Raw genomic sequence first — 15,740 nt, forward strand, 5'->3', positions numbered from 1 at the left:
GCGAAGCATTCCCCGATCAAACATGTGCTTATTTTGTGATGAACCGTTGACTTTCGGACCAAACATCTTGTATTTTTCATTTGGACCGTGGTATGTGTCATGTTTTTCATTTGGACCGTGGCATGTATGCATGTACCATTTTCAGTTGAACCGTTGATAGTACATTTAAGAGAGCTTGTTTATTGTTTTGTGTAATCTAGTTGCACCTTTGTTGCAAGTGCATTTCCCCTATGAGCTTTTGAAGTTGTAAAAATTACATTTTTTATAGGATAGTAATTTTGCAAACCCTATGTATGAATCCCTGTGTACCAAATAGTAGGCGTATGTGAGGGGTTTGGAGATTGGGGGGATTTGAGAGGATTGGGTGAAAGGGAGGGATTCACCGAATCCTCTAAACAAAACCTCCTCCCAATGTTGGAAATATGCCTTAGAGGCAATACTAAGTTGGTTATTATCATATTTCCCTGTTCATGATAATCGTTCATTATCCATACTAGAAGTGTATTGATCGGAAACTTAGATACATATGTGGATACATAGACAATAACGTGTCCCTAGTGAGTCTCTACTAGACTAGCTCGTTGATCAAAGATGGTTATGGTTTCCTAGCCATAGACATGAGTTGTCATTTGATAACGAGATCACATCATTAGGAGAATGATGTGATGGACAAGACCCAAACTATGAACGTAGCATATGATCATATCAAGTTCATTGCTATTGTTTTCTGCATGTCAAGTATATGTTCCTATGACCATGAAATCATGCAACTCACTGACACCGGAGGAGTACCTTGTGTGTACCAAACATCGTAACGTAACGCAGTGGCGGTGCCAGAAGTTTAATGCAGTGTAGTCAATTTGAAGTTGTGTAGTCAGATATATGAATTTCTATTTATTTTTTTGCAAGATGTATACATGTATACATTGATTTTATCAAAAAGCTGGGTAGTCAATTGACTACCCAGCTTACATGTGGCTTCGCCACTGTCTTCGAGGGTGTCTGTTGAGTTGGCATGGATCAAGACTGGCATTTGTCACTCCGTATGACGGATAGGTATCTCAGGGCCCACTCGGTAATAAAACATCACAAGAAGCTTGCAAGCAATGTGACTAATGAGTTAGCCACGAGATCTAGCATTACGGAACGAGTAAAGGGACTTGCCGATAACGAGATTGAACTAGGTATGGAGATACCGACGATCGAATCTCGGGCAAGTAACATACCGATGGATAAAGGGAACTACATACGGGATTAGCTGAATCCTTGACATCGAGGTTTGACCGATAAGATCTTCGTAGAATATGTGGTAACCAATATGGGCATCCAGGTCCCGCTATTGGTTATTGACCATAGAGGTGTCTCGGTCATGTCTGCATAGTTCTCGAACCAGCATGGTCTACACACTTAACGTTTGGTGATGATATAAGTATAGTTGAGTCATTATGGTGGTTACCGAAGGTTGTTCGGAGTCCCGGATGACATCCCGGACGTGATGAGGAACTCTGGAATGGTCCGGAGGTGAATATTGATATATTGGATGAAGGGTATTGGAGTCCGGAAGTGTTTCGGGGGTACCGGGTGATGACCAGCATGACCGAAAGGGGTTTCGGGGGGGGGGGCGACAAGTGTTGGGGGGCTCATGGGCCAAGGGGAGGGGGCAAACCAGCCCACTAAAGGGTTGTGCGCCCCCTCACCCCATCCCACGTTGCCAGAGGAGGTGGGGGCGCCCCCTAGGGTTCCCACCCCTTTGGCTTGGGGGCCAAGTCTCCTAAGGGGGAAAATCCATCTAGGGTTTCCCTCTTGTGGCTGCTGGCCCTAGATGGGATCCCCTTGCCCCCCCTCTCCCCTTCCCCCTATATATAGAGAGGTAGAGAGAGGGCAGCCGCACCCTCATACGCCATGGCGCTGCCCCTCCTCTCTCTTGTGGCCTTCTTCCTCTCCATAGCTCTTAGCGAAGCTCTGCTGAGATTCCGCCACCACCGCTGCCACCATGTCGTCGTGCTGCCAGAGGACTCAAGCTACTACTTCACCATCGCTTGCTGGATCGAGGAGGTGAAGGCGTCATCAAGCCGTACGTGTGTTGAACACGGAGGTGACGTCCGTTCGGCACTTGGACGGGAGTCCGCGGGACATATATAAAATTTACAGAGAATTATTTTGGAATATATAAAAATACTAGAAGAAAGAAGTACCGGAGAAGACCCTCGATGGGCCCACAAGGCAGGGGCGCGTCCATGTGCTTTGTGGGGCCCACAGAGGTCCATTGATGCCTATCTTCTGCTATAAGAGGCCATTTACCCAAGAAAATAAAAATAAGAAGAAGACTTTCGGGGTGAAGCACCACCATCTCGAGGCGGAACCTGGATCGGGCAGGAGCACTTTTGCTCTCCGGCGTAGCGATTCCGCCGACGATACTTCCCTCTGGGAGGGGAAATCGAAGCCATCGTCATCACCAACGCTCCTCTCATCATGGGAGGGCTCATCTCCATCAACATCTTCACCAGCACCATCTCATCTCAAACCCTAATTCATCTCTTGTATCCAATCTTTGTCTCGAAACCTCAGATATCAACCTGTGGGTTGCTATTAGTGTTGATTACATCTTGTTGTAGGGTGGAACCCTAATTGATGATATTTTCACACTTGGAGGGGGGAAAAGGGGAAGATCAACAAGAACAATAAGAGGAATCACTCAAACAAAACCCAAATCACACATCCACTAGAATAGCATAAATGAGATCCACAAGCATAACATGAACAATCAAGGAAAAGTAGTACAAAGGTAAGATTCTTCCCACTTCAAAGGAGATGAGGTCTTGATGGTCTAGAGAGATCCTTCTCCCTTAGGCCTTGTTTGGTAGGAGAAGATCGAGAGGGTTTTGAAGGGAATTTCCTCGCATGGCCCAGAAACCTCGCAAAACCTCGAGGGCCCATTTGGTACGCGGGGTTTCGAGGGCCCAACCCCCTCTGACCCCTCCTACGCCCTCCTTTCCACGCGGTTTAGAGCCCTCTCGAGGGGGACCTCGCGGATTTGGGAGGAGACAACAATGCACCACTGCTGCCCGACTCCTCCTCAACACGCCGTCGATCGACGTCTCGATGCAGGCGTACCTCCTTCGCCATCTGGCCTTTTCCTCGGTGGTAAGCTTAATACTCTGCATTAAGTTTGATTTGAACAATTTAATTATCCTTTAACATGATGAATTTATAGCCCTCTAGTACAACAGTTTGAAAAACAAATCATTGGCAGCTTAAAACCAATCAACACCCAAAAAGTCCATCTATAGTCTAAGAAGTTTTAGATCTGAAGACGTAGGTCTTGATTTAACTCTAGTATAGCTCTTGATTTAAGCTCTAGAGCTGCTTTTCATTTTTATCGTCAGTTGTTTCCAAACAACAGTGGAGATTTGGACTACTTGCCTGCCTCTATGTTTCTTGACTAAAAGTTACAAGTCTGATTTCTATGCACTTTTAGTGAAGCAAATAGTCCTCTAGCTGTAGTTTGTTAGCGGTATCACCGAGTCTGGTTCTTATTGATGGCCACATTGGTTCTTCACTCTCAGATTATATGTGTCATTTAGTCTAGTCTACTAGTACTATCTTCCATGCATTCATTATTTCATTCTCCACTCTCAGACTATATAATGCAATATGAAAATTTGTTAAACAACTAAGCAAGGAAATTCTTTTTATAGTTTCTCATTATTTAAGCAAGAACATTATGAAGCTAGCTTGAACCAGATTACCTAAAGGTTGAACCAGACTGTACTCTGCCTCTAAGTACCGTTAATGGTGAACCTCCTGAAGGAAATATGCCCTAGAGGTAATAATAAAGTTATTATTTATTTCCTTATTTCATGATAAATGTTTATTATTCATGCTAGAATTGTATTAACCAAAAACATAATACATGTGTGAATACATAGACAAACATAGTGTCACTAGTATGCCTCTACTTGACTAGCTCGTTAATCAAAGATGGTTAAGTTTCCTAACCATAGACATGAGTTTTCATTTGATTAACGGGATCACATCATTAGGAGAATGATGAGATTGACTTGACCCATTCCGTTAGCTTAGCACTTGATCGTTTAGTATGTTGATATTGCTTTCTTCATGACTTATACATGTTCCTATGACTATGAGATTATGCAACTCCCGTTTACCGGAGGAACACTCCGTGTGCTACCAAACGTCACAACGTAATTGGGTGATTATAAAGGTGCTCTACAGGTGTCTCCGAAGGTACTTGTTGAGTTGGCGTATTTCGAGATTAGGATTTGTCACTCCGATCGTCGGAGAGGTATCTCTGGGCCCACTCGGTAATACACATCACTATAAGCCTTGCAAGCATTGTAACTAATGAGTTAGTTGCGGGATGATGTATTACGGAACGAGTAAAGAGACTTGCCAGTAACGAGATTGAACTAGGTATTGAGATACCGACGATCGAATCTCGGGCAAGTAACATACGGATGACAAAGGGAACAACGTATGTTGTTATGCGGTTCGACCGATAAAGATCTTTGTAGAATATGTAGGAGCCAATATGGGCATCCAGGTTCCGCTATTGGTTATTGACCAGAGAAGTGTCTCGGTCATGTCTACATAGTTCTCGAACCCGTAGGGTCCGCACGCTTAACGTTCGTTGACGATATTGTATTTATGAGTTATGTATGTTGGTAACCGAATGTTGTTTGGAGTTCCGGATAAGATAACGGACATGACGAGGAACTCCGGAATGGTCCGAAGATAAAGTTTGATATATGGGATAATAGTGTTTGGTCTCTGTAAGGGTTCCAGAATTCACCGGAAGGGGTTCCGGATGTTTCCCGAAATGTTTGGGTACGAGAACACTTTATTTGGGCCAAAGGGGAAAGCCCACAAGGTTTTTCGAAAGCGCAAAGGAAGTTTTGCGGAGTCCAGGGGCCAGACGCCAGGGTCCCTGGTGTCTGGGTCCAGATGCCGAGAACCCTGGCGTCTGGCCTGGAGTCCGAGAAGGACTCTTGCCTTTCGGGTGAAATCGACTTTGTGGAGGCTTTTACTCCAAGTTTCAACCCCAAGGCTCAACATATAAATAGAGGGGTAGGGCTAGCACCCAAGACACATCAAGAAACACCAAGCCGTGTGCCGGCAACCCTGTCCCCTCTAGTTTATCCTCCGTCATAGTTTCCATAGTGCTTAGGCGAAGCCCTGCGGAGATTGTTCTTCACCAACACTGTCACCACGCCGTCGTGCTGCCGGAACTCATCTACTACTTCGCCCGTCTTGCTGGATCAAGAAGGAAAGGACGTCATCGAGCTGAACGTGTGCTGAACGCGGAGGTGCCGTACGTTCGGTACTTGATCGGGACGGATCGTGAAGGTGTACGACTACATCAACCGCGTTGATAAACGCTTCCGCTTTCTGTCTACGAGGGTACGTAGACATACTCTCCCCTCTCGTTGCTATGCATCACCATGATCTTGCGTGTGCGTAGGAAAATGTTTGAAATTACTACGTTCCCCAACACCTCCTGTACTGCTGCTAATTATATCCAGTCGAGACAAAAAATGTTTTAGTTGATACTAATTATATGGTGTAAGATATACATTGTGTTAATATGATTATATGATTGATGATATTTCTTCGGTTGTTTTGTTCAAATACCCTGAGCTCAAGACGTAGCTAAATTGTATTGGTTCAAATACCCTAAGCTCAGGATGTACCAATGTGTCGAAATTTCTCTTTGTGTCTCTGATCATGTCTGAACTGAAACTTTCCACTACTAGGAAAATGCTTATACATAGAAGTTTAGTAGCAGCGTTTGTCACAGAACCCACGCTACTGGTAATTTGCAGTAGCGCGGGTCGAAAAGTGCGCTACTGGTACGGCTTAGCAGCAACGTTTGTTAGCAAGGCCCGCGCTGCTGTTACATGGGCCGCAGTGCCAGAACGGAAATCCACTTAGCTGTAGCATGCCCTGTCCACCAACACTACAACTAGTGGGCTTAGCAGTAACGCCCTCCCGTACCCAGCGCTACTACTATACTAAAAGAAAACCTTGCCCTCCCTCCCGACGCACCCCTCACTTCGATCGATCCCCTCCGCCCGTCGCCGCTGCGGTTAGGGTTCCGCCCAAGGCCGCCACTGTGCGCCACCTCCCGCCACCGCAGATAATGCTCCCCCCTCTCGCCGCCCCGGTCTGTCGCTGCCCATGCGCTGTCGCCGTCCGCCTACCCACTCCCCCTACTGCCCCGCAACTCCGCCGCCACCCCTACTCCCCCTTCTGCCCCCAACCTCCGCTGCCGCCCCCACTCCGATGATGGGGCCGTGGAGGGGGACGCGCTGGTCGGGGTGACTTGCACGTAGGGGTTGCCGGCTCTGTTGCTGGCTGCCATGACGGCAACAGCCGTGGAGTGCGGTGACGAGAGAGACGTTGAGAGTGCGGTGACTAGCATTAGAGTTTATCAGTGAACATAGGATCTGGTAGATCAGATGCTAGTATGCTAGGTTTTGGTAGTATGTTAGGTTTTTTGTCAGCAATGATGATGTTCTAGTTGTATGCACATGCTTTTCATGTCGGTTTCGATGCTAGTATGGTACAATGTTGAGCTTCATGACTAGTCGATGCTAGTTTGCTATGTTGGTTTGCATGTTGAGCTTGATGATCATCCCATGCTAAGTTGCTACATGTGGTTGTTAGATCCATTGATCTTGTTTAATTAGTACTAATGATAGCTTGTTGACTGATCCAAGTTTTTAGGGATTATAGCTAGCATACAGATGCTCTGCTTTAGTTGTGGTTTTTGTGTTCCTCACACTAGTTGTTTATTTATGCTATATTGAAGTTGTTGTACCACTGTTTTTTGATTGGGTTAATTCCAGCATCTCTAGATCCTATTGTTAGTACCACATATAAACCTGAATATATTCAATTTGGCTTGTGTTTAGATATCTTGCCGTTTAGTTTAGGTTAGATGCCATAACACATTTTGTGACCTTTGAGATAGCATAACACTATTTTTTGAATTTTTTTATATGCACAAGATAAACAGCAAAGATTGAAAACGGTAGCATGGCAGTTCTTGTTATATGTAATGTCTGTTGCTAACCTCATATCATCTTGTATGTTAATTTTAGTTACTAAGCCTGAATACTCTGTTTTCCGATTAAGATCGATGCATTGAGAACTTTATGTTATTGTTTTTCTTTCCTGTGAAGTGGATCATTCATCTTTGCTCATATTGCTTTAGGAAAATGGCGCGACCACCACCACCACCATGTCGACTGTGCAAGTCAAGGTGCGCCAGCAGCCTTGCAACTGGCAAGCTGTTCGGCATCTACTTCCAGCCGAGTTTTCGTCATGCGGAGGTAAGAAATTATATGAAACTTGTAACAACTATATTGTTTTTAGTGTTGGCATTAATGCATTGTGTCATTTTTCTTTTTTTTACACAGATCGTCACATGCAAATGAGATTGAAATTCAACAAGCTGACCGGAGACACTATGACCTTTGAGGCTCCTGGGGGGCCCTTGATACGTCTCCGTGGTATCTACTTTTCCAAACACTTTTGCCCTTGTTTTGAACTCTAACTTGTATGATTTGAATGGAACTAACCCGGACTGACACTGTTTTCAGCAGAATTGCCATGGTGTTGTTTTATGTGCAGAAAACAAATATTCTTGGAATGACCTGAAAATCCACGGAACATCTTAGAAAAAACAATAAAAAATCCTCGCCAAAGATGAAGACCAGGGGGCCCACACCCTTCTCACGAGGGTGGCCCCCCCAGGGCGCGCCCCTACCTCGTGGGCCCCCTGGAAACCCTCCGACACCAACTCCAACTCTATATATTTGCTTTCGGAGAGAAAAAAATCAGAGAGAAGAAATCATCGCGTTTTACGATACGGAGCCGCCGCCAAGCCCTAAAACCTCTCGGGAGGGCTGATCTGGAGTCCGTTCAGGGCTCCGGAGAGGGGGATTCGTCGTCGTCGTCATCATCAACCATCCTCCATCACCAATTTCATGATGCTCACCGCCGTGCGTGAGTAATTCCATCGTAGGCTTGCTGGACGGTGATGGGTTGGATGAGATTTATCATGTAATCGAGTTAGTTTTGTTAGGGTTTGATCCCTAGTATCCACTATGTTCTGAGATTGATGTTGCTATGACTATGCTATGCTTAATGCTTGTCACTAGGGCCCGAGTGCCATGATTTCAGATCTGAACCTATTATGTTTTCATGAATATATGTGAGTTCTTGATCCTATCTTGCAAGTCTATAGTCACCTACTATGTGTTATGATCCGGCAACCCCGAAGTGATAATAATCGGGACCACTCCCGGTGATGACCATAGTTTGAGGAGTTCATGTATTCACTATGTGCTAATGCTTTGTTCCGGTTCTCTATTAAAAGGAGGCCTTAATATCCCTTAGTTTCCAATAGGACCCCGCTGCCACGGGAGGGTAGGACAAAAGATGTCATGCAAGTTCTTTTCCATAAGCACGTATGACTATATACGGAATACATGCCTACATTACATTGATGAATTGGACCTAGTTCTATGTCACCCTATGTTATGACTGTTACATGATGAACTGCATCCAGCATAATTCTCTATCACCGATCCATTGCCTATGAGCTTTCCATATATTGTTCTTCACTTATTTATTTTTCCGTTGCTATTGCTATCATCACCACAAAATACCAAAAACATTACTTTTGATGTCTTTACTTTTGTTGCCGCTACCACCACTATCATATTACTTTGCTACTAAACACTTTGCTGCAGATACTAAGTTTCCAGGTGTGGTTGAATTGACAACTCAGTTGCTAATACTTGAGAATATTCTTTGGCTCCCCTTGTGTCGAATCAATAAATTTGGGTTGAATACTCTACCCTCGAAAGCTGTTGCGATCCCCTATACTTGTGGGTTATCAAGACTAATTTCTGGCGCCGTTGCCGGGGAGCATAGCTCTATTCTTTGAGTCACTTGGGATTTATATCTGCTGGACACTATGAAAAACTTGAGAGATCCAAAAACCAAGATCTATCGCTCAACTACGAGGGGAGGTAAGGAACTGCCATCTAGCTGTGCACTTGATTCATCTTCTGTTATGAGTAAGTTAGCGACACCTACACCTGCTTCTGCTATTCGTTTTGATATGTCGCCCGTTATTGATGATGCCACTTCTACTATGCATGATACTTATGATGAAACTGCTTCTATGCCTGATACTACTGTGCCCCTTAGTGAATTTCTTGATGAACAAATTGCTAGGGCTAGAGAAAAAGAAATTGTTGAATCTGAATACGATGATGATAGTGATGATGAAAATATGCATGTTATTCCTGAGGGTTATCTTTTTGATATGGAATCTTCTGCCGCTATTTTAGCTTGCAAAGATAGATATGAGCGTAAGAGGTTATTAGTTAAATGGAACAAAGAATCACTTAGAGATAAAATGAAACCCGACCCTGCTTTTGCTACTTCACCTATTTGTGTTCCTGATAAGGATTATGAATTCTCTGTTGATCCTGATATAATTACTCTGGTTGAATCTGATCCGTTTTATGGCTATGAATCTGAAACTGTTGTGGCACATCTTAGTAAATTAAATGATATAGCTGCCCTGTTTACTAACGATGAGAGATCGCGTTAGTTTTATATACTCAAAATATTTCCGTTCTCATTAAAGGGTGATGCTAAGATATGGTTTAATTCTCTTGATCTTGGTTGTGTGTGTAGTCCCCAGGATATGATTTATTACTTCTCTGCTAAATATTTCCTTGCTCTTAAGAAACAAGCTGCTTTGAGGAAAATATACAACCTCGTGCAAATTAAAGAAGAGAGTCTCCCACAAGCTTGGGGGAGGCTTCTCAAGCTACTTAATGCTTTGCCTGATCATCCTCTTAAGAAACCCGAAATACTTGATATCTTTTATAACGGACTAACTGATGCTTCCAGAGATTACCTGGATAGTTGTGCTGGCTCTCTTTTCAGGGAAAGAACACCGGATGAAGCTGAAATCTTATTGAATAATATGTTGACAAATGAAAATAATTGGGCACCTCCTGAGCCAGCTCCTGAGCCAACTCCTGCTCCAATTACTGAGCCTATTCCTAAACCAACTCCGAAGAAGAGAGGTGTTCTATTTCTTAGTCCTAAAGATATGCAAGAGGCAAAGAAATCTATGAAAGAAAAAGGTATTAAAGCTGAAGACGTTAAGAATTTACCTCCTATTGAAGAAATACATGGTCTTAATTCACCGCCCGTTGAAGAAACTTATGATCTTAATTCTTTATTTACTGAAGAACCTCCTGATCCCGATATCCCGACACAGGTAGTAAAGGTAAATTCTCTCTATAGATATGATAAAGCTGAAGTCCCTCCTACTAAAATTGCTAGTCAGTGCTTGGATGAGTTTGATAACTTTATGTTTAAGCAAGACGACTTCAATGCTTATTTTGGTAGACAATTAAAAGAAAATGCTTATATGATTAGACGCTTGGGTGATTATATGGCTGATATTAAAGGTGAACTTAAACTTGTTAGCAAACATGCTTCTATGGTTACCACTCAAGTAGAGCAAGTACTTAAGGCTCAAAAAGAAGTGCTTGATGAAATGAATAGTAAGAAAAATGATTATGCTGTTAGAGTGGCTACTAGAACTGGTAGAATGACTCAGGAACCTTTGTATCCTGAAGGCCACCCTAAGAGAATTGAGCAAGATTCTCAAAGAAATAATATTGATGTTCCTAGTTCTTCTAAAAAGAAGAAGAAGAAAAATGATAGAACTGTGCAATCTTCTAGTGAACCTATTGCTGAACCACCTGATAATCCAAACGATATATCTATGTCTGATGCTGAAACACAATCTGGTAATGAACATGAACCTAATGAAAATATTAATGATGATGCTCAACCTAGTAATGATAATGATGTAGAAATTGAACCTGCTGTTGATCTTGATAACCCACAACCAAAGAATCAACGTTATGATAAAAGAGACTTTGTTGCTAGGAAACATGGTAAAGAAAGGGAACCTTGGGTTCAGAAACCCATGCCTTTTCCTCCGAAACCATCCAAGAAAAAGGATGATGAGGATTTTGAGCGCTTTGCTGAAATGATCAGGCCTATCTTTTTGCGTATGCGATTAACTGATGTGCTCAAAACAAATCCTTATGCTAAATATATGAAGGATATCATTACTAATAAAAGAAAGATACCTGAAGCTGAAATTTCCACCATGCTTGCTAATTATACTTTTAAGGGTGGAATACCAAAGAAACTTGGAGACCCCGGAGTACCTACTATACCTTGCTCCATTAAAAGAAATTATATTAAAACTGTTTTATGTGATCTTGGAGCCGATGTTAGTGTTATGCCTCTCTCTTTATATCGTAGACTTGACTTGAATAAGTTGACACCTACTGAAATATCTTTGCAAATGGTTGATAAATAAACTGCTATACGTGTCGGTATCTGTGAGGATGTGCCTGTTGTGGTTGCAAACGTTACTATTTTAACGGACTTTGTTATTCTTGATATTCCCGAGGATGATAGTATGTCTATTATTCTTGGAAGACCTTTTCTTAATACTGCAGGGGCTGTTATTGATTGCAACAAGGCAATGTCACTTTTCATGTTAATGGTAATGAGCATACGATACACTTTCCGAGGAAACAACCTCAAGTTCATAGTATCAACTCCATTGGAAAAATTCCATCGATTATAATTGGAGGTTTTGAATTTCCTCTTCCTACTGTCAAAAATAAATATGATATACTTATTATTGGGGATGTGCATATCCCCGTTGAGGTAACTTAGTGTTATTCGAAATTTCTCCGGTTTCATGATTATCGGAATGAGTTTGTTAACAAGACTTGATCAACCTTGTTAGTGGATTCCTTTTGATGAGCATGAGATGGATGAAACTAGAAGCACAAACTTCTGTACCCCACTTTTACTTTCTGTTATTTATATTAAATAAAGTAAAAATAGTATTTTCTGTCTGTTTCCTGACTTATCCGTGCAATATAAAAATATCCCGAAAATAAAAGTCCTCAGAATGCCATGCCAATTTAATATGATTTTTCAAGAATATTTGAGGATTTACTGTGCAAAAATTACCGCGGGAGGAGCTGCCACCTGGCCATGAGGGTGGTGGGCGCGCCCCCTATAGGGCGCGCCCCCTGCCTCGTGGGCGCACGGTGGCCCTCCTCCACTTATCCCAGCACCCATCTTCTTCCTCTATCTCACACAAACCCGAAAAACCAACTCAAGCACGAGTTCCAGCCACTTTTGCTGTGATTTTCGATCTCCTTGCTCAAAGCACCTCTCGCAAAACTGCTTGGGGAGATTGTTCCTTGGTATGTGACTCCTCCATTGGTCCAATTAGTTTTTGTTCTAGTGCTTTATTCTTTGCAAATTTGTGCTGCATAGGTGACCATGTTCTTGAGCTTGCATGTCAAATTTATATGGTCCCAAGTAGTTCTAATGCTTGATTTAGGCTCTAAGCACTTGTAGGAGTAGTTGCTATCAGTTTTATTGAAGTTGGTTCACTTTTATTTGAAGTTACTAAAAATTTCAGATTATTTCAGAAAAATAATGAGGAGATTTTTGAGGGGCTCATCGAGCCAAAGCTCGAAGGAAAAGGCACCGAAGCCTAAGTATAATTTGTCGCGCACCGCGGAGATTCGGGCGTGTGAATGGCCTTCTGAAGATTTCTTGAGAGCAGCCAATATCTATGAAGATTTTCATGAATTGGCTCACAATGCAGGCCTCACCGCTTTCCTCCACGACCAATGCGATCAATATCTCTTACTCACAAATACTTTTGCGCAAAACTTTCATTTTCATTCTAGGAACTCACCACCTATGGTGGAGTTTCATTTATATGATGAGCATAAGGAGATGTCACTTTATGATTTATGTCGGATTTGTGTAATCCCTTTTGAGGGCAAGACAGAAGAACCACATCATGATGATGTGGCTGGGTTTATTGATACTATCACTGCAGGACAAACTAGAAAGGTTTCCGATGCACGAATCACTAGCTTACATTTTCCTGTTTTACGCTACTTTGCATTATTTGCTAGTCATTGTTTAATTGGACGCGGAAACAATGGAAACCTTAGTATCCCTGATATAATTATTCTACACCACGGTTTATACAGTGATAACACTTTTAGTATGGGCGGTATTATTGCTAGACAGTTAAGTATGAACCGTACTAAGGGTCCCATCTTTGGAGGCGTCTATGCCACACGCCTAGCTGCACATTTTAGCATACCTATTAGGCATGCTGAGAAGGAAGAAAAGGTGCTGCCCCGTGTTTATCTAGATCATAAAAGTATGGTGGCACATGATTTTATTGTTAAGAATAGGGCAGGAGAGCTTAAATATCAATTGTTCTTTAACAAGCATCATCCTGAGACTATTATCCTGCCTGCTCCTTCTTTGTTTAATTTTGTAGGACCCTACCTCATTACGTGGGCTGCCGTCCAAGCTTACAAGAATCCTGCACCAGCCCCGGAACAGGAACCACAAGATGAACCTCCACGACAATCTGTTTATTCTTGGGATCCAGAGATGACTGTCAGCCAGTGGCAGTCAGAGTCTTCTTCTTCATCACAGTATGATCCCAACTATTCTTCCTCATCATAGTATGACCCCAACAATTATTATTATGGATATTCGCCAGGCCAGCCGTGGCCATAAACCAACTTAGGCCAAAAGCCTAAGCTTGGGGGAGTACGTATTACATTTATGTTCACACACACTCATTGCTAGATGTCGGTGCTCATACTTTTTCACTGTAATATCCATGCTGTTTATTTTCTTTTTCCTGCTTTCTTCTTGTGTGTTTGTTAAACCTTAAGAAAAACCAAAAAATAGTAGTAGTAATAATTAAAAAGAAAACCCAAAAATATTTCCCGTTCTTCTTTTGCTTGTTGGGAGCTTTCCCGTGTAAATAGTTTTATTTCTTTTCTTTTCTTTGGGGGTCCGTAGGAGAAGATCATAATTAAATTGTTGAAGTGGCTCTTATATGCATTATTGTTGATTTAACCAAGAGCCCATATTGCCTTGTCTTCTCCTGTTTATTGAATGCTCGCAGATTCCAGCTTAGTCCAATGCACGTACACTCTTATTATTATTCACACCGTTCGGTCGTGCAAGTGAAAGGCAATTATGATGATATATGATGAACTGACTGAGATGAGAAAAGCTGGTATGAACTCGACCTCTTTTGTTTTTGTAAATAGATGAGTCCCTCGTTCTTGATTCAGCTTATTATGAATAAACATGTTTGCAATGACAATTAGAGATCATAGTTGCTTGTGCCATGCTTGATTAGCTATGAGTTATAATGGTTTACCTTGTGTGCCAACATGCTATTGAGATGATTATGATGGGGTATGATGGGGTGGTATCCTCCTTTGAATGATTTAAGTGACTTGACTTGGCACATGTTCACGCATGTAGTTGAAACAAATCAACACAGCCTTCACGATATTTATGTTCATGGTGGATTATATCCTACTCATGCTTGCATCCAATGTTTATTAATTTTAATGCATGTACATGGCCGTTGTCGCTCTCTAATTGGTCACTTCCCAGTCTTTTGCTAGCCTTCACTTGTACTAAGCGGGAATACTACTTGTGCATCCAATCCCTTAAACCCCAAAGTTATTCCAGATGAGTCCACCATACCTTCCTATATGCGGTATCTACCTGCCGTTCCAAGTAAATTTGTATGTGCCAAACTCTAAACCTTCAAATAAACATTCTGTTTTGTATGCTCGAATAGCTCATGTATCAACCAAGGCTGTCCTTATCTTCCGTGTTAGGCGGGTTATTCTCAAGAGGAGTGGACTCCGCTCCTCACTCACGAGAAAATGGCTAGTCACCGGGATGCCCAGTCCCATGCTTTATGCAAACTAAATCAAAATTAATTACAAACAAAACTCCCCCTGGGACCTGATGTATGTTGGAGACACTTGTTGTTTCGAGCAAGTCATGGATTGATGCTTGTTGGTGGAGGGGGAGTATAAACTTTACCATTCTGTTTGGGAACCGCCTATAATGTGTTTAGCATGGAAGATATCGCTATCTCTTAGTTGTTACGTTGACAATGAAAGTATACCGCTCAAAATACAATTTATCTCTATTTCAAAACCGAGCTCTGGCACCTCTACAAATCCCTGCTTCCCTCCGCGAAGGGCCTATCCATTTACTTTTATGTTGAGTCATCACCCTCTTATTAAAAAGCACTAGCTGGAGAGCACAGCTATCATTTGCATTCATCACTGTTAATTTATATTGGGTATGACTATGATTGGATTTCTTTTACCATGAATTACAATGTCTAGTCAGTCCTTGATCTTTAAAGGTGCTCTGCATTTATGTTTTGCGGTCTCAGAAAGGGCTAGCGAGATACCATCTTGTTATATCATATTATGATTGTTTTGAGAAAGTGTTGTCATCCAAGATTTATTATTATGACTTGCTAGTTGATTATGCTATTGATATGAGTAGTTATGAGACCTAAGAATTATTGCAAATGTGGTTAGTTATGATCTATGCTGAAAACTTGAATGCTGACTTGACATAGTTACAACAACAAGAGCAAATAGAGTTTGTAAAAGTTTTCTTTCTTTCTTTCTTTCTTTCAGTTTGTCAACTGAATTGCTTGAGGACAAGCAAGGGTTTAAGCTTGGGGGAGTTGATATGTCTTCGTCGTATCT

This window comes from Triticum urartu, chromosome 5A (assembly GCF_056163025.1).
Source record: "Triticum urartu cultivar PI428250 chromosome 5A, HENAU_Tu73, whole genome shotgun sequence".
NCBI lineage: Eukaryota > Viridiplantae > Streptophyta > Magnoliopsida > Poales > Poaceae > Triticum > Triticum urartu.